The following is a 21,023-nucleotide window of genomic DNA, read 5'->3' on the forward strand; positions in this document are numbered from 1 at the left end:
TTTGTATTAATGTTATGCACAATATTGCAGCTGGTCAATACTCTAGACAATTATTAATCAGCTAAGCCTTCTAGGCGATATAAAACAAGCTCGAAGATAGAGTAATTTATAAGGCGCAGAACCACAAGATGACACATAATCATCCTGATTCATGGAATTCTTTGCGCGTAAAATGGAGATTTGCGCGCCATTCTGCCCGAAAATCCCCATACCACAAACAGGGATTTTCGGGCAGAATGGCGCGCAAATCTGCATCTTACGCGCAAATGATTCCATGAATCAGGATGAATATATGTACCCCTTACTGAGTTCCGATACCACATAGATGCATGGAGGCCACAAACTAAGGGTCTTTATGGGGCCAGAGAACTTCAGTATCAATATAATGATTTATGTAAGTTGGTTTCTATTGTGTGATCTATATACGTTGGTTTTATTGTGTGACGTGTACTTTTCAAATCATCTTTATGAAACGGAGTATTATTTTAGCTCTTCAAACCGAAACATTAACATTAATACATATTTTGGGTAGCCAGATCGCAGTACGCCATTAGGCTGTGTGATTGCTTTAGACGCAGATGCAGCACAGAAACTGCTACCACCAAGATGATCGAAGATGCCCTTAGAATCCTTCATGATGGCCATCCTTGCCGCCTGGTTCTCCTTGACCTCTCAGCAGCATTTGAAACAGTAGACGTGAGGATTCCCATTTATCTCTCTTAGGGCTGTTATCTCCCCAGAGATCCTACAAAATACTGTGAAGAGGAAGAAATTAGGGCCGGAAAGGTCATAGAGTCCTTTCAACGTGATAGCACCATGTATGTGCTGATCATTCACTGTATTCCTTTCTTGTCTGTTCCACTGTACCTGCCAGATTTCCCTTACTCCAAATCCCACTCACCACCTAATCTGGCCTTGCAGCTTTGAGCTGCAACCTGCATGATTTAACTTGTAAGCTTAAGATACATCTGTAATTCTTATGCTACCTACTGGATTTAACTTTAGCATTGTGCTACTTATATAATTCTTATGCAACTTACCTGATTGGACTTGTAGCCTTGTGCTACTTATGTAGTGCTTATGTAACTTAACTGATTTGGCTTGTAGCTTTGCGCTACATATATGCTTCTCATATGCAATTTACCTGATTTGATTTGTCGACTTGTGCTACTGACCTGATTGGACTTGTAACCTTGTGCTACTTACGTAATACTTATGTAACTTAACTGATTTATCTTGTAGCCTTGCGCTACATATATGTTTCTCATATGCAACTTACCTGATTTGATTTGTAGACTTGTGCTACTTAACTGATTGGACTTGTAGCCTTGTGCTACTTATGCAATACTTATGCAATTTACCTGATTGGACTTGTAACCTTGTGCTACTTATGGATTCCTATGCAACCAAACTGATTTGACTTTAGCCTTGTGCTACTGTATTCCTATGCAACCTACCTGATTTGACTTTAGTCTTGCGCTACATTGGTTTCTCATATGCAATTTACCTGATTGGACTTGTAGCCTTGTGCTACTTATGTATTCCTATGCAACTTACCTGATTGGACTTGTAGCCTTGTGCTACTTATGTATTCCTATGCAACTTACCTGATTGGACTTGTAGCCTTGTGCTACTTATGTATTCCTATGCAACTTACGTGATTTGACTTGTAGCCTTGTGCTACTTATGTAACTTACCTGATTTATCTTGTAGCCTTGTTTTTCGTATGGGACTCTTATATAACTGACCTGACTTTTAAATTTGTGCTACATATGTAACGTACCTGTAACAACTGAGAACATCTTGTAATACCATATCCACTGTAGCTAGCGCCTAAATGCCTCAGGGCTTTGTGCGCTGCTACAAATGCAAAAATAAATAAATACAAATAAATAAATCCCACTTTAACACAGGGACCACATTATTCTTCACAGGATTTGGGACCTTACCCCGCTAATGTAACGGTTATCATTTCATCATAAAAGATAGATTATTTATGATACAACACATTTTTGATTTGTATTAAGTACTCTGTCACAGTGCCCAGTTTAAAAAGACAGAGAATAGGTTGAAACACGTGTCAACATCAAGGGCACAATTGTTAATAAAGTCGTCGTTTATTCTTTCTACCTTATTGGCTTTCTATTTCAAATCATTGGTAAAGCGAGCAAGGATTACTCATAAAGGACTAGCGCAACAACCGAGGTGCCCTTCTCAACTTTAGTAATACATGTTTGTACCAACTTGTAGAAAGAAAATTAAGAGACATGGAAACTGCCTCAATTTAAAGAGAAGGCGCGCCAGAATAATTAATTGCTTCATTTATGATTTATGCTCTCACCAGATACCACGCAAAGGGTGTACCAATGGGATGAAGGTAGTTACCTGCTCTCATGAGAGACAGTACCCTACAAATGGTGCAGAGCTTCACACACACCAGGAATGCTCCTGTAAACCCAGGGACTGGATTCTAATCAACTTTAAATGTGACAACATGAAATGCTGTAAGCCCCAGTAAAAATGGAACTCTCTGCATTCTTCAAAAAGTGTGTCCCTTTTACACTAAGACAATGTACATTACACAAATATACAAATAAGAAACATTGGTGATGTGCAGAGCAGCATTGAATTTCATTAACAATTACAACATTCCTTATAAATAATTGAACTGCATATCTAAAAATATGCAAAAAAAGTCCAAGTGTGTCAGAAATGTTCCTCTCGGAAGTATGTCTTTCGTTTTTCAACAGCAATTGAAACCTTGGTTTATTGTTTCAAGACTCTAATATAAATATATGTAGATGCCCATTTTGACGGGAAAATGATTTGTATGTACAACATTTTAAAAATAGGCAATACATTATCGTTTCAATGTGTGAAAAATCAATGTTTTTTATTGTGCACCTTGGGCATTGCTGATATCTCTCAAGTGAAATCCCTGAAAAATTAATTTCTACATTTTTAGGCTTGTTTTGGCCGATCTGCCTGGAGTGAATATGTTTGTTTCCCATTAACCATGAAAAGAATCATTGGGCTCACAGATCAAAGGGCCATCTGCACTAATATCCCTGATTTATTGCGGGCCTCCACCCTTGCGAACCCATTTCAAGTGAATAGTGTACTAAATACATCTTCAAATTCCACCAACACTGAATCCACAGGGTACTGATCGGATAAGAATCAAGTTTGTTCACATTGCAACCTAGCCTATTCTCCTAATGCCAAGCTTCAAAGACACCTTCCTGCACGTACAGTGTCACCTTTGACATCACTTAAGGCAATAAAAACGACCAGATGTCCAGTAATGGAAAATATACAATGGGGCCTCTTAGACCTGTTCACATGACTCATTATGCTGAACAGTTGGTTTCACAATTCTAAGAAATGAAACATAAGGCTGGAACTCTGTTGCATAAATATAATGGGCCAATGGAATGAACATTATCCAGGCATTTAAAAATGCTTTTTGATATAAATCCAAAATTACATGACCTAGAAACAAACAGAAACGTGTGTTATGGCTGTGGCAGTATGACTATTAATAACCTCATGAAAAATGATTGTACATACTTATGCCACATGTCTCAACTTTCATTAGCGACAGGGTAACCCATATTTCATAAATGTGTCATGTAGCTATGATAAAATACAGAATCAAAATCAATTCTCCTTTAAAAGTATTAGGAGCATACAACCCGCACCTTTGAATATGGTCATGTTTATAGAATTATGAGTATGCTATGACGATTGGGGTGTATATCCTCTGAGGGTGCCAGACTATTAAGTAAACCAATGGAAATATTTTACAAGCACCTGAAGACTACTCCTATATTGGATGGATGAACACATTTCATGTGCATTCTAAACTGATCATTTCCTAACTCAAATCTGCTTAATTAGATTAAATTTAAATTACCTGCACATATTAGCAACCCTCAGTACCATATGAACATGGGGAAAACTGATTGATATTGAATGAAAATAGCATTGATGTGCATGTGACTTTTTTCTGATACTGATACTTGCTTTTGATACTGGAGGAAAACAAAATGTTCTAAACTTGCTGATTGATTATATAGAAACTCATTTTATGTCAATGGTAATTGAAGAGGGTTTGAATATAATGGCCGGTAAGCAGCATTGTAATTATAGACTAAGATTGTGTTTTGAAGTTAGATTCTCTAAATTAGAATTAGAATCAGAAATAACATTAATAGTTCTGTTGTGTGACTGAAGGTGTGTATTATATTTAGTGAGACTGTCACATGCAGGTAAGAGAACCATGTTTGAGTTTCTTTTATTTAAATGCATTTGAGTTTTAACTATAAATGCAGCCTGGCTCTTGTCTCAGAATTGTGGGTTGGGATTGTATGAGGGAGCATTTTATCAGGGATTGCCACTTGGTGAAAAGACTGATATGATAACAAATATCTCAACAAACAGCAGTTCGGAAGGTATGAGGTTACAAGTCCAAATTGCAGGCTGGGATCAAATCCAAGCTTCACCACTTAATCAAAGTTTGTGATCCTGGGCAAATCATGTAATCTCACTGTGCCTCGTCTGCTGAAATTGAGAGTCCCTAGAAGTGAGTCAGTTTGCAGCATACACTATTAAAAAAAAACAAGGCTCACTAGCATTTACAAAGAAGACAATTATGTTTCATGAATAGTGAAAATGTTTTTTTTCGTTACAAGATATTTCCCATACAAAGAAACATTTATGGTTTCCAAATGCGTGGGTCACAATCAACAATCTTGGTTACATTTCTCGTTGCCTTTGTTGAGAGTATTTCAGTAAATACAAACTGATAAAACACGTTTACAGTTTTTAATAGCATATGAGCTTTCAAAAGAGTGTACAATAATGGAAAAATAGGTCATCTACAGCATTAAATGCTTTTGTGGCAGCAAGAACAGTAACCATATGCTTTATTTACACAAATAACACATATACATGAGATGGTGAAATGTAACTATTTTTCTCGTACTTCAATTCTAAGCAGTTTTTATTTTTTCATTAATTCAATATTGTTATTGCATTAAGCTTCTCGGTATAAGGGTCATTCTAATGTTTCGGCATGGGTGCTGTGTTATCTCGAAATATCTCTTGGTCACCTACACCCTCTATCAACCAGTGAATTTCTGAAAGAAATGCGTTTTCGTTTTGGTGTGAAACATAACAAGCAAAAGAAAACATGACTTTCTTGATTCATTAGTGTTTACATTTTTTGCGCAGGACTGGCAGGTGGTGTCACTGCATTCAGGTGCTGCGGCGAGCTATCTGAGTGAGAAACGTGAGGTAAACATCTGTCGGGAAAGGGTATACACCCTAATCTGTGAAGGAGAACTTGCTGTAAACTGACCCTTTGCCTGTTATCAACTATTGCAGGTGAGCAGTGGCAATCTTCTAATTCTAATGCATGGCCGACTGCAATACCAGCAAAAAAGCTTGAAAATAATGTTTTTATTACAGGCTAGTTGTGAAATCAGTACTGATCTGTAATAAGAACATGACATCATAACTGCTCTGTAACAAGTTATTGCATTTCAGTTGTGGCGTAACAATACCTGCTGCTTGGGGCAGCACAGAGCAGAATTCCAACGGTCTCTGCAGCACTTAATTAAAGCAGTGATCAGCTTTTCAAATTCCTTGATTGTAAAGTAGTTTCCTGTGACACTTTGCAGCTATTAATTGACAAGAATCTGTTTCTCGTAGAATGTCTGGGTTGCTTGTGTTTCTGTGCAGAGGGGACCTGGCCTAGCAGTTCAGGCTGGGCTGCTCCCATTGGTGGCAGTACCTGACTGATTTGCATATGGCTGGACCCCTTTTGCAATGGAGTGGACACGCTAAAAAAGTGGTGTACAGATTTATTGAAAACCTTCCACCAAGCTATAGACTGTTTAATTTGAAGGAAGATACCAGGTACTAAAGGGGATGACTGCATGTGGCCATATACTATAAGGAATAAAATACCCAATCCCATATATTATATGCGAGTTCGTATTTCAGGACTCACTTGCAATATGGACATAACAGACATCCTTTTGTAATGATATTCTAAGCACATACGAGCAATATCCTTATAATATATCGAAGTCTGCACCAGCCGCATAAATACTTGTACAAATGTTCCCATTTACAGCCAAGCTTTGGCATCACTACTCTCAAGTAAAAAGGAAACAACATCACTATCCACCTGTTCATGAGGGTCACACCACCCCCACTCTCTGGACCTTGGCATTTCTGGGGTAAAGAAGAGACTCTGGATCACATCAATAGGTTGAGGCAGGATTTTCAAGTCAGCAAGTTTAATTTCTTCCAGCAGGCAAGACACAGGATACACGCGATACATCATCAGAAACTGCTCTGGGACTCTGCCAAAAGTTACAAAATGTCCCTCCTTATATAGACTCTAGGAGGTGAGGTAATGGCCTGATCATAAATACAGCTCCTTCCCTGTCTGTGATTTGCTGACTTAAATGGCATGATATGGGATGATCAATGTGCCGTTCCGCTTTCTACTTGTGATTCGCCAGCCTATCTGCCACTCGGACCTAGTCTAGACCGGTTCTACTCACTCATTCCCCCACTATTGGCCCCTGGTTGAACCTTTATAAAAAAAACACTGTCCAGTGACGTCATAATAAGTTAGCAAAGGTTGACCATGTTGATATGCTCAAGCAAACATCCATTTTAAAGTGCCTGGCCTTGTCATGAAACCCAAAATGGGGGATCAATTATAAAATGCCTGACCAACCCAAATTTTGCCTAAAACCTGGACGCTGCTCCAATTTGGACCTAGATTCTTTGATAATATATCATACCATTTACTATCTGACACATTTTCTACTCCACATAACTTTCTGACTCCATAAACTTAATCATCCCTTAAAGTGCTTTCCTGTGAAGCACTATAATTCTAATTTCTGCAACATTTGAAAGCATTGATCAACCTAATAAGTTATTGACATTCGGTTTGAGGTAGAGGGGGGTCTACATCCACTACATTCAGTTTGAGGGGGAGGGGGGACACATCCCTTTACACTCCCCCCTCTGTATAGTATTTAGTCATCTACTCAATACTTACAACTACACCCATGTCCACCCTCCTCAATTTTCAATATACCTACACATATCTGACCTAATCACCCTTTTCTATAGATAATTTTCTTCAATCTGAAATGTATCCTAACACATTTTTACAACGTCAGTACTAACACATTATACTCTCCTAGTCTAAACATGTATGTGTCCCTAAAAACGACTTTTATTTACTTTTATCTGAGCCTTACCTCTGTTCTCCAATTTACTTTAAACTAACTATATGCCTCAGATAATTTTACAGCAACTATGACTCAAGAGTTTGGTTAATCTTTTAGGTAACCCCATAGCCCATTGTTTTCATACACGCTGTCTATATCGTGGCTCATAGTCCACATCCTTTCTGCTACTCCCACCCCACAACATTCTTCCTTGCTCCCATTCTCTTGCGCATGCATATTTTCAGTGTTCACAAAATGTATTTTTCTTCTCATCAATACATTTTCCCCTCGCATATCTTCCACCCAACTCATCTCTGTTTGGCATTCGTGAACCGCCTGTGTCCTGTACATTTTATCCTCCTTTTTGTGCTGCTTCGCAGCAAGCCCTCAGGCCCTTTAATTTAAGGCCGGTACTTTCGCTTTTGAGTGTCTCTTTTTCCATAGAGCGCTCGTATTCATTGTTCAAATAAGTCCAAAAGAGGGGGCATTTTTAGCAAGGGAACACAAAGATGGGGGAGTCTTTTGCAGAAACATTCAGCCAAATGGTTACATTAACAGGGCTTTTCGTTGGGTTACTCAGTGACTTCTCTCTCCTCGCGTGGTTATAGTCTGCCAATTCTCTGAGTCATATAGATCCCTTTTTGTCCATCTGTAATATAAAACTGCATGAGTTTTCTTTGTAAAATAAGTATGTCTCTATTATCAGTACATTTCCTGTCAACCCATCCCCTTAAATCCCTTTTTGTGTGTTCTATCAAAATGTACCTGCCTTCTAAACAAACAATATTATCCTATTTTCTGAACACGCCTACCTCCTAGACAAAGCTATAATTAAAAAAATTCTGGACATCCCTGCCTCCTAGACAAAGCTATAATGAAACATGTTCTGGACATCTCTGCCTCCTAGACAAAGCTATCAGACAATTTAGTTCTGTGTATACAAAAGCTACCAATTCTCTCCCCCTTTTCCCCATTATTCTACTGTATGGGCAGTCTGCTGGAACCTGATTTGTTTACAATAAACATATTCAATGTTCATAATATTTTTAGTCAATAAATGTATTTGCCTGTCTTTTTTTATCTGCCTTTATGTCTTCTGGTTTTTTTAACATATATAATCACTGTCTCTTCAGGGAACTTTTTCATCTTTCCTCTAATTCGACATGTTCAGATGTAGAGGTGCTCAAAACATTGAACAACTAATTATTTTAAAACAAATAATAATAAAAAACATTGCATCGTTTTTTCTCCATCTTCTCGGCGCATTCGTAGCAGAAGAGGATATCTTCTATCAGGGATCCCTTGATATGATGCTAGGACTGATATTTGAATTCTCTGCTTTGCTGCATGTGCTTGCCGCTATGCTGTAAATGCTTGCTGCTATGCTCTAAATGCTTGCTGCTATGCTGTAAATGTTTCATTCTGCCTTTTTTCGCCATCTTTCTCCCAATCCCTTTGGGACATGGTCCTTTTCTTCGGTGCTTTGCTTTCATCCTGTTAAGACAAACAGAAGCGTTTCACTGCACAATGTCTCCTCCTTATCCCACTAAACTTAATCTAGTCTAACCCTGTTTTTCTAGACTATGGCACCAATTCTTACTATGTGTCTTCATATTATATCATAAAACTACATTGTTTGCCTATTCCAAACATTTTTACACATTCGCCAAGTCGATCTCCTTTGGCATCCCATAAATACAAAAATGGTTACCCACCTTCAATTTGACTTCTGTTTTCTGCGTCTGTCGGAAGTGGCCATGCTTTCATCTATTTGCTACTCTCTTCACACCTGATTGCACTTATCTTAGGAAAATGGCTACACACTTGAAGACACTGTCGGGTCAATTCATACAATTCAGCGCAGAAGTAGCGCACAAGCCTGGCGCAGAGAGGGAGCGTGCACCACGCGTGCATCTGGCGCAGCGCAAAACAGCATTTTGGCACACTGTGTATTCATGGATTTCCCGAGCCATATGCAGCCGTGGTGCAGCCAAAATCCAGCAGTAACGCCCCCAAAAACATAGAAATCCCCAATATGGAGCAAAGGGCAGCGCTAACCCCAGACCAGCATACAGGCCCCCTACACCGTATCCGCATGAAAAACTGCGTGTAACCCGCTCATGCCAGCCAAAAAGTGTGAAAATCTGCTTGCGCACCCCTAGAATATGCGTACTCCGCTCACTCCAGGCAAAACGTGTGAAAATCTACTCACGCACCCCTCTTGAATATGCCTTCCCTGCAAAACGCGTGAAAACTCCTTGCGCACCCCCTTGAATACGCATACCACGCTCGCACCAGCAAAATTGTGGGAAAAACTGCTTGCGCACCCCCTTGAATACGTGTAACCCACTTGCGCCAGCAAAAGCGCTGGAAAATCTGCTTGTGCACCCCCTTGAATACGCATACCCCACTCGCGCCAGCAAAATCATGGGAACATCTGCTTGCGCACCCCCTTGAAAACACGTACCACACTCGCAGCAGCCAAAACGCGTGAAAATCTACCCGCTCACCCCTTGAATACGCGTAGCCTGCTCAGCCAGCCAAAACAAGTGAAAATCTATCCGCACACCCCCTTGAAAATGGGTACCACGCTTGCGCCAGCCTAAACGTGTGAAAACTCCTTGCGCACCCCCTTGAATATGCGTACCCCGCTCGCGCTACCCAAAACGCATGAAAATGTACCCACGCAACCCCTTCAATATGCGTACCCCGCTCGCGCAAACGAAAACACGTGAAAAGCGACTTGCGTACCCCAGTGAACTGGCATACCCCCCCCTTGAATATGCATACCCACGCTTGTGCAAGCTGAATCACTTGAAAAGGGCTTACCATAATCCTGCGAATACACGTACCCTGCTCGCGCCAGCCAAATTGTATGAAAACTCCTCACGCACACCCTTGAATAAGTGTACCCTGCTCGATCCAGGCAAAATGTGTGAAAATCTACCCACATACTCCTCTTGAATACGTGTACCCCGCTCGCGCCAGCCAAAACGCATGAAAACTCCTTGCGCACCCCCTTCAATAAGCATACCCCGCTCACGCCAGCAAAATTGCAGGAAAATCTGCTTGCGCACCCCCTTAAATACGTGTACCCCACTTGCACCAGCAAAAGCGCTGGAAAATCTGCTTGCGCACCCCCTTGATTACACGTACCACGCTCGCGCCAGCCAAAACGCATGAAAATCTACCCGCGCACCCCCTTGAAAATGCATACCATGCTCACGCCAGCCAAAACGCGTGAAAACTCCTTGCGCACCCCCTTGAATATATGTACCCACGCTTGTGCAAGCCAAATCGCGTGAAAAGGGCCTACTGTAACCCTGCGAATACACGTACCCTGCTCGCGCCACCCAAATTGCGTGAAAACTCCTTGCACATCCCCTTGAATACGCGTACCCCGCTCGCGCTACCCAAAACGCATGAAAATGTACCCACGCACCCCCTACAATATGCGTACCCCGCTCGCGCAAACGAAAACACATGAAAATCGACTTGCGTACCCCAGTCAACTTGTGTACCCCGCTTGTGTTTGCCGAATCGTGTGAAAAATGCCTTGCGTGCTGGCTGCACCTGCAAACACACCCTGCAGGTAACCCACACCACAAGAGACCCCCATCACCTGTGACCATGGCCGCAGGCAGCCCACACCACAAGGGACCTCCCATCACCCCTGTCCATGGCCGCAGGCAGCCCACACTACAAGGGCCCCCCCAATCACTCGTGACCATGGCCGCAGGCAGCCCACACCACAAGGGTCCCCCCAATCACTTGTGACCATGGCCGCAGGCAGCCCACACCACAAGGGATACCCCCATCAAACCTGAACATGGCCACAGGCAGCCCACACCACATGGGACCCCCCCATCACCCCTGACCATGGCCGCAGGCAACCCACACCACAAGGGACCCCCATGACCCCTGACCATGGCCGCAGGCAGCCCACACCACGAGGGACCCCAATCACCCATGACCATGGCCGCAGGCAGCCCATACCATGAGGGACCCCCACGACCCCTGACCATAGCCGCAGGCAGCCCACACCACGCCACAAGGGACCCCCCCCATCACTCCTGACCATGGCCGCAGGCAGCCCACACCACAAGGGACTCCCCATCACCCCTGACCATGGCCGCATGCAGCCCACACCACAAGGGCCCCCCCCAATCACCCCTGACCAAGGCCGCAGGCAGCCCACACCACAAGGGTCCCCCCATCACCCCTGACCATGGCCGCAGGCAGCCCACACCACAAGGGACCCCCCATCACCCCTGACCATGGCCGCAGGAAGCCCACACCACAAGGCCCCCCCAATCACCCCTGACCATGGCCGAAGGCAGTCCATACCACAAGGGACCCCTGATCACCCCTGACCATGGCCGCAGGCAGCCCACACCACAAGGGCCCCCCATCACCCTTGACCATGGCCGCAGGCAGCCCACACCACAAGGGCCCCCAATCACCCATGACCATGGTCGCAGGCAGCCCACACCATGAGGGACCCCCATCACCCATGACCATAGCCGCAGGCAGCCCACACCACAAGGGACCCTCCATCACCCCTGACCATGGCCGCAGGCAGCCCACACCACAAGGGACCCCCATGACCCCTGACCATGGCCGCAGGCAGCCCACACCACAAGGGACCCCCATGACCCCTGTCCATAGCTGCAGGCAGCCCACACCACGAGGGACCCCAATCACCCATGACCATGGCCGCAGGCAGCCCATACCACAAGGGATACCCCCATTTACCCTGAACATGGCCGCAGGCAGCCCACACCACAAGGGACCCCCATCACCTCTGACCATGGCCGCAGGCAGCCCACACCACAAGGGACCCCCATCACCCCTGACCATGGCCACAGGCAGCCCACACCACAAGGGACCCCCACCACCCCTGACCATAGCTGCAGGCAGCCCACACCACACCACAAGGGAGCCCCCCCTCACTCCTGACCATGGCCGCAGGCAGCCCACACCACAAGGGACTCCCCATCCCCTCTGACCATGGGCGCAGGCAGCCCACACCACAAGGCCCCTCCCCAATTACCCCTGACCATGGCCGCAGGCAGCCCACACCACAAGGGACCCCTGATCACCCCTGACCATGGCTGCAGGTAGCCCACACCACAAAGGCCCCCCAATCACCCGTGACCATGGCCGCAGGCAGCCCACCCCACAAGGGACCACCCATTACCCTTGACCACGGCTGCAGGTAGCCCACACCACAAGGGCCCCCCCAGTCACCCGTGACCATGGCCGCAGGCAGCCCACATGGCACCATACACCGTAGGCAGGCCCCGACTCATGTACCCCCACCCCACCAGTGACGGGAACCTGCAGGCAGGCCCCAACTCATGTCCCCCCACCCCACCAGTGACGGCAACCTTCATGCAGGCCCCGACTCATGTCCCCCCACCAAACACATTGACACAACATAGAATCATGTAGCAAATGTCCACCCAAATTCCTCCCCACGCTGCCCCATCACCCCCCCAGTGCAACTCCACGGCCATCCATTGGCCCCACTTCACAGTACTGGCCCCATGGTATGGCATTCATCAAAGCACACATGCGTGCACCATATACATGTCCAACATAGCCATACAGCAATGACATATGCCTGAGCCAATGGCGATTGACACATGCACCAAATAATTGAGAGCAGACAACACTCAGATTGGACTAAATGAAAATGTATGAAAAAAAGAAAATACACCCAAAAAAATGAGAATGTAAATGAAATTAACGTAAACTAATTGAAAGCAAAATCCAAATGAACATGAAAATCCCAAAAAGAAATTCCTGAAAGTGGTCCATGTCCAAAGTAAAGTTTGCAGTTCCAAAGGAAAATAAATAATAAACCATTACTCCAGGGGAAAATAAAAGCCAAACAATCCACCAAAGTACAACTATGTAGAAGAAAGGATAAAGGGTCCATGATCCTAAACGGCTGACTCAACCTAAAAAAAAACCTATAAAAAACAATTATATACAAAAAGTGGAGCAATGTCCATGGACTATAAAGAAAAAAGAAAAAGAAAGAAACCTAACACTAACGAACTATTTATAATGTGACGGGCTAGTCCTACTGCTCACCGTTGTTATCAAGAGTTTTGGCCAGGGCATCATCAAACTCTGTGTCTATAGCCCAAGGGCTCGCAGGGATAACGCCATGTTCTCCACCAACTCCATGCGAGTCTCCTCGAGGAACTCCGCCCGCCTCTCTGCCTGTCGCATGGAGTTCTCTGCCCTGACCATGGTGAGCCGTGCCCTCTCTGCCCGCCGGCGCTCTGCATCTATCTGCCGGCTGAATTATATGCAGTACCCTTTGAGAACAGCACACACAATTAAGACTACAAGTGACAGTACAATTTCACCTTTGGTACAAGCCTGTACTACACAGTTAGAGTGGTAGCAGTAGCGGAGCAGCCAGACTTATCTCAAGAGTAAGTGAGCAGTATCAAATAGTTACACAAAGGACAGCAATTACTATGATTCAGGAAAACACTGACTCAAGGTTTTCAATTAAAAGAATCTACATTTATTTCACTCTTCAGTTGTATAACATTACGCTATTATGAGCAGTCTAAAAATCACACTCTTAATACACCCCACAACTTCCCTTAAATTCCAGACAAGTTAAACTCAACAAAATGTGGGAGCAAAATGGCACTCCAGCAATTGAAAAGGGAAGGAAAGACAGAAGTTAAAATAAATGAATTCACACCAACAGGTAAGTACTCAGGGCAAGTGAACAAGAGAGACTACAATGATAAAATCAGATAGAAAAGGCTTAGGGCCAAAGTCAATGGTTCAAAAGTGTTTTGCTCAAGATAATACAGTGCAGTGTAGTTTGCGGTAAAGTTCGTGGTATGGTTTCCGGACGAGGTTGGTTGGTAGAAAAGTTAGTTCAAAGAGAAGAGAAGGACAAGCCCTCGGATTGGAGAAAGATTTCAAACACTTTCACCGTGGCTGATCGAAACGAACAACCGAATTTGCACAGTACCTTAAAACAGAGAGGGAGCTGTAGCTGAGGCAGACGTTCCTGGTAGTTCCTGCAGGCTCACGGTTCATGAAGCGACTGTCGGACTGATCAGAAGTAGGAAGACTGGAGGGTCCTGCACTACCCAGGGAAGAAACCAGCAGCAGAGCAAAGCAACGAATAAAAGGTGCGCTCCTTAAAACCCAAACAGAGTCTGACCTTCCTGGCTATCCGGTCCACTGTAGCTCTGTACGGCAAATTCGACCAGAGGAGGGGTCCTAGCTTGCAGTTTGGGTGAACTGGTTGGTCCCACCAGCTCAAGGGAAGAAGTTTCCTGGAGGATCTTCTCTATCGTCGGATTCTGAAGATTCGGACCTGCAGCAGAGCTTCACCGGGCGGTTCAGTCGTTGTAGGGGTCCTCTTCCATCAGTTCCTCGTAGGTTCTTTCATTCCAGTGGCGACCCTGCTCTTCCAGTCCCAGAGATCTGCTTTTTATGCAGTTTTCCCCCATTCATACAACCTGGCTGCCAATCACACAGCAGGGTGGCTGTCCTTGCTAGGCCCTGAAGACCCTACGCATATGGAAACCAAGGCACAATCACCATATACCAGTGATACGACAGACACGAGGTTCGATTTTCCAAGTACTATGGTTTATTGCAAAAATATGCTCAGTCGGCCGACTGGGTCTAACGTCTCGCAACGTGTGTCACCGGACCTCGTGAGACGCAAGAGAGAGAACATCTGTTATGCACCAGCCATGGAAGTTATGGTATAGGTGGAGATACACCTAACACGGATGCCTTTCTATGTCTAGTTAACGGTCTAGCCTTCCACCAAGATGGCGTCCGGAGCGTATATACGCATCACGCACAGTAACAACGGTGCGTTGTATCATCGTTAATTCCTAACTTTGTTCATTGCCCCTTTGCTCGTGCTATTCTGTTTCGCAGAAGACCTTTCCTCCTCCTTCTTGCCTTAGCCTTTTCTCCCCTTCTGCCATCACTCGCGGTGTTACCCCTTTCAGGTGTATTACTCAGCAGCGGTTTATTCTGGTAAGTTCACGGGAGTTTCTTTTCCCTTTTCTTCGGGTTTCTGTTCCTTTACTTGTATTTTACTATCTTTCTATTCTGCCTACCTATTACCTTTTTTCACATTTTTCTTCTTGTTCTGTTCTTTTTTCGCCTTTCCGAGGCTCTGTCTGCTTCCAGTCCCTCTGCCAGTGCACTCTCTCACCGCTGCAATTATACTTTGGTGCCGAATCTCCTGTTACCGCAGTTTCCTACGGAGCCGCTGGTCCTACGCACCGCCTGACTTCTGCAGTGCCTGCCTGATCTTGCGGTTTCCCCAGACAACGTCTGCCTTCTGCGGTGCCTTCTGGATCGCAGTTCTCTTCGAACGTTGCCTGTTTCCTGCGATGCATGCTGGAACTTGTAGTTTCTCCATACTACAAGTCTGTTTTTGTCCTTTGATCGCTTTAAAATCTTCAGCATATCTACAACCTCTAAAGACCCTTTGTCACCACAGCGGGAATCACAGTTAACATATTGGACACTCCTTTCCGACAGTAGAGAAGATCTGCTACGCAGGGTTTTTTGCCAAACGGCTTTTTCCCTGGAGTTTTGGGACTGGCTCCTGCGAGATCACCGGATTTGGTACCCATCCGGTCAAGGTGGCCTCCGAGGACCCATGTCCTTATTTATGTCAAAAGAAAACCAAAAAGAAGACAGAATCAAAGAAATACTGAAGAAGACAGGATTGGTCGACTTCTACTAGCTCCACCGGAGATTCAGGTGAGGAGGAGTTGGGCATAGAGAAAGGGGAAGTTGTTAGTTTCGACAACATCATTCAAGCAGTAATAGATATACAAACATGCAATCTTTGAAGGCACATCAAACCGCCCATAATGTATCTTCTTGAGCTAGGGTTTGGTGATTGACAATTATGACAAATATGACACATTATGACAAGTTTCTTAATCTATTATACTTAGCAACAGTTGCAGACATAATTCTTTGTTATAAAGAACATAGAGCACTTGTTCAGCAAGGATATCGTGTTCACGAGAGAGACACATTCCAAAGCACGTTATCTACCAGTTTCTATTTGTGAACTAGGGGTCAGCCTTTTCTAACGAAGATCCACGAGGAGGACCACTAGAAGAGTATAATTCATGCTTTAATTGCCTATTTCTACAGCTTTAGAGAGACAGGCCGGCACCTAGGCCGCTGATTAAATGCCTTTTCAGCTTACCTCCAAGGACTTTGTGAGCTAGGAAAACAATGTATTTCTGTACTGTTTGGCATTCCTGTCTGGGTTGATCTTTCGACATGTGGGCTGTGACCTCGCACCGTGTATGAGCTTTCAGAATAGAATACATTTTGCAAAGCATTAGACAGAAAGGAAAAAAGCAAATGGTGGCTGTTACACAAGATGGACGCTCTGTGTTTCTACTGACAACCCTGTGTTTGCGATGTTGGTCATATGACGTGATTAGTTTACGGCCAACAAAATATACCTGCTATTCTTGGTTAGGGTCGTTTCTGGATTTACAAACCCTCCTTCTGGCCGTAAGCCAAGAGCATCATCCATACCTTTCATCTTCATCTGACCATGTATCTAATTCTAAACTATGCATGCTACTGTAATTGTCATCTTCAACATTAATCAAAATAAATTCTTTGATTGTTTCTATTTCGTGATTTGCACCCTTATTTAACATGGGAGTGTGTTTCTCCTTCATCGCATGAGCACATTCATTTGTAATTCATTCATTTGTAATTTCAGAACAAAAGATTGGCAGGCAGTGTATGCAACAACAGCAGAACATGAGGATTCCAAGTATTGTGACTAAAATTGCAATTAGTTTCCATCCCCATGAACGCAGTAATTCCCAAAACCATGTGCTTATGTTCAAATTCCACCCACCTGTCGGGACATGAATGTCAGACCTCAGAATGTGCAATTTCTTGATTGCTTCAAAAATTGTAGGGGAGGAATCACTTACGAATAGACAGCACACTGACCCCACGATTTTTGCACACACCTCCACGATCAGCCAAAATTATATCAAGAGCCATTCTATTCTGAAGTGTCATTAATCTAACCGCTTTCTCTTCTAATGTCATGTTATATAATATATTGTTAGTTCCATTTGTTGTTTCTTCTAACACCCTGGACAGTTTTCTTATATTCCATTAATTTGTTGCTTGCCCCCAGAATGGTATAAATAATTTTGCTATGTCTTCTGCAATTAGTCCTGTATCATCCTGCCGTGGCCTAGATCTGGATAGTTTGGATATGTCTGAAGTTTTGGAAAGGAATACACCAGGGAAAAAGATCCCTAAGTAACAGGTCCTTCCCCAATTTCTAGGTAAGCACCACATATAAAATAAACAGGATCAACTACATATATTGGTTCTTCTTCTTTCTCAAGCACTGCAATATTCATACATCTAGTAAATGTTCCTACCGAATAGGATCCCTTTTTCCGTAAGCAAAATGGAACAGTACGTGGACTGTAATTGATAGTATAGGAGGGAGGCACAACATCCTTATTCCCTACAGGAGCCATGTGGAAAGTGATTACAGAGTATTTGTAAGGCTGGAAGAGCCTATCTACTTGTTTTGCCATTGGTTTTATTATTCTTGCCCTATTAAATATGGAACAACCCACTGGCTCCATTACCACTCTTTCAAATTCATCCATCTTTCTTCCATCCAATTGACCAGTATCACTCTTATTCCAATTCCCATAAATTGTGCACTCAATGATGCACAACATGCCGTATTAAGAGGTAATGGCTGCACGTACCAACCCATTCCTTTTTCCGCCATGCTGGGGTAAATGGGAGCAGACCCAACAATTCTTCTTATTCAGGAATGTATGAGTCATGTTCATATTCAAAAGCAATGTGATATTATCGTACCCTCTTCTGTGTCTCTCTTCTAATGAGGGGAGAGTTTAAGAGAGCACATGTACCGGATTGTTTGTGGCAGGAGCATCAGTAGCAGGCAAAAGCGAGTTTAATGGATGCACAGTTTCCAAATACCAAAATATTGGGACCAGTGTAATCAAGATGCAAAGTGGCATCATAATTATTAGCATACGTTTCCTACAGCAAATTCTTCTAGGCATTTGTTTAGTCTCTATCTCTATAATATCATCACCGCTGGTGCAGGAGGGAGCAGGAGTAAGTATAGGCATATTTTTATGTTTATCTCGGCAATGTTTGTCACGAAGAATTTCTTCACAGCAGCACACGTTAAACAGCAAAGCGTTCAAATAGCAGCAAAGCGTTCAGGCCAGTTCTAGTTAGCCCACTTAATAAATGATAGCAGGCCTATGTGATTCTGCACAGTGCTCCAAAACATCAGAGCAAGTATCAATTGTGTTGGTACCATATGAACCCTGCTTGTTCCCACGGAATGATCACATTGATCCTTCACTTTTCAAAGGTAGCACCGGGAAATTGCGTTTCAGAGCTTTCAATTTGATGCAGATTGATACAGCTCATACGCTCCACTTCCCTAGGCCTCTGATTCCCAATTCATCCGTGTTGGGCTACAGAGGCAAAACAAACACGCAGATCAGATCACTTCCAGTTTTGAGAACGTAGGTTGTACCTTATTGCTCCAGGTACTGTGTGATCAATGAATAATGCATTTTCATTTCCAGAGGCAGGATCAGTGTCAGCCTGTGATGTAATGAGTGATGATGCGGCAGCAGTCGGGCAAGGCTGAGGCGTCTTTGGCCCTTTGATCCTTGTTGCAATCTGCCCAGGCCCTTTCTCGGGCTTAGGAAGCACTTCTGGCAGAGAACTGGCGATGGTATCTTCATGATCGAGTGCAGCTGTTTCACTTTCGGATCAGGCAGCTCTTTCAAAGGGACTGGAATTCTTTTTGTGTGCGTAGCATGGATCTATGCCTTGCGACCATCCACTCAGACTGCAGTCTGTGTTGCCAGGAGGACCTGGTAAGGGCCCTTCCACCTCGGTGCAAGTGAAGATTTTTGCTCAAAATTCTTTGTTAGGACCCAATCTAATGGCTGCAGACAATGCCCCGGGCCGGTATATCTGACAGGAAGAGACTCCTGCACCTGCTGATGAATTAAACGCAAGTTTTGAGTTAACAGTTTACAATAAGTGATGAGCAAGGGGTATTCGATCTCACTTAGACGCTTAGGCTGCGGGCGCTCCAAAGATTTGCTGGTCCCCCCATTATGATCTCATATGGGGGGAGTCCAGTCCTTACCTGCACAGACGTTCTCATACATAATAAAGCTAATGGCAACGCATCGGGCCACTTCAACTGACTCCCTGAGCATATCTTGCTAAGTTTATTCTTCAAAATACTGTTTTGGCGTTCCACAAGACCGGCACTCATCGGGTGTCTGGCCGAGTGGAATCTTTGATCAATCTGGAGACATGCACAAATCTGTAGTATCATTGCTGCAATAAAATGCGGACCGTTATCTGACCATATGATATGTGGCAAGCCAAAATGTGAGAAATACTCTTTTAGCATTACTTTCGCTGTGCTCATTGCTGTACAGTCTTTAGCAGATAGGCCTCCACCCATTTGCTAAATACACAGACCACTACAAGGACATACTTGACATTTTGACACCTTTCCATTTCTATAAAATCAAAATGGATCACTTCAAATGGCATAGAGGGGGAAGGGCAAACTACCCACTGGAGTCGTGGTTCCTTTTCCAATGTTATGTTGCAAACAAGTCATGCAGTTTTGGACTAGTCTGTCAGCAGTTTTTCTAATGTGCGGATTCTGCCATACTGTGTCTAGATGCTGAATCATTTTTTTAGCACATATGTGTGTTGGGCTATGGGCCATAGTGACCACTGCTGTTACATAAGCATTGGGCAACATCAATTTTTTACTCGTTTTGTCCACCCAGCAACCCTCTATGTCTAATTCTGCTGTACCCTCAGACCAAGCTTTTATTTCATCTGCAGTTGCTTCTGTTTGCATCTCTTTAACTGTGGTAATTCCATTCTACCATGCAGGGTACCTCTTTTGACCTCTCAATACACATTTTTGCATGTAAATCAGTGGCAGTTTGTTTCGCAATTTTGTCTGCAAATGTGTTTCCCTTTCCAACATTACATGTTACTTTTTTATGCGCTTCGCATTTCATTATTGATAATCGTTTAGGAAGCGCAAGAGCAGACAACAATATTACTATCAAAGTGCCATGTTGGATCTTGGTTCCATGTGATGTCAGAAAACCCCTCTCAGCCCATAGTCGACCAAAATTGTGTACCACCCCAAATGCGTACTGACTGTCAGTATATATGTCTACATTTATGTTTTCAGAAATGTCACATGCTCTTGTTAACTCTATTATCTCTGCAGCCTGTGCTGAATTGTATGGGATTCTTTTGCTTTCTACAATACTCTTCAGTGTCGTGATGGAATATGCAGCAGTTGATGTACCGTCAGGTAATTTGAAACAAGAACCGCCACAAAACATTTCTCCATCTGGCTCTTTCTGTGGGGTATCTGTTAGATCAATTCTTCCTTTTGTTTCTTGTTCAGTAACCATTAAACAATCATGGGGGAATTCTTTTTCATCTGTTTTTTCATTGGTAGGAGGCATTAACTCAGCCGGATTGAAAGCGCAACGCCTCATAATTTGAATATGCGGTGCCAATAGAATTATTTCATACCTCATCAGCCTGGCTGATGTAAGGTGTTACGTCTGTGTTCTATTTAAAAGAACGTCTACTGCGTGAGGCACCATAATGGTTAAA

At 43.8% G+C, this 21,023-nt stretch overlaps 1 long non-coding RNA gene across 1 annotated transcript in view; it reads right to left on the reverse strand.

Annotated features, from left to right (window-relative positions):
• Positions 1-4,812: 4,812 nt before the first annotated feature.
• The window catches only part of LOC138513501 (uncharacterized), a 242,079-nt gene continuing 225,868 nt past the window's right edge, over positions 4,813-21,023 (reverse strand). Inside the window, exon 2 of the long non-coding RNA XR_011281766.1 lies at positions 4,813-8,756. This is a non-coding gene — a long non-coding RNA (uncharacterized lncRNA). The remainder of the gene's footprint in view (positions 8,757-21,023) is intronic.

This window comes from Ambystoma mexicanum, chromosome 12 (assembly GCF_040938575.1).
Source record: "Ambystoma mexicanum isolate Mex_15411 chromosome 12, UKY_AmexF1_1, whole genome shotgun sequence".
Taxonomy (NCBI): Eukaryota; Metazoa; Chordata; class Amphibia; order Caudata; family Ambystomatidae; genus Ambystoma; species Ambystoma mexicanum.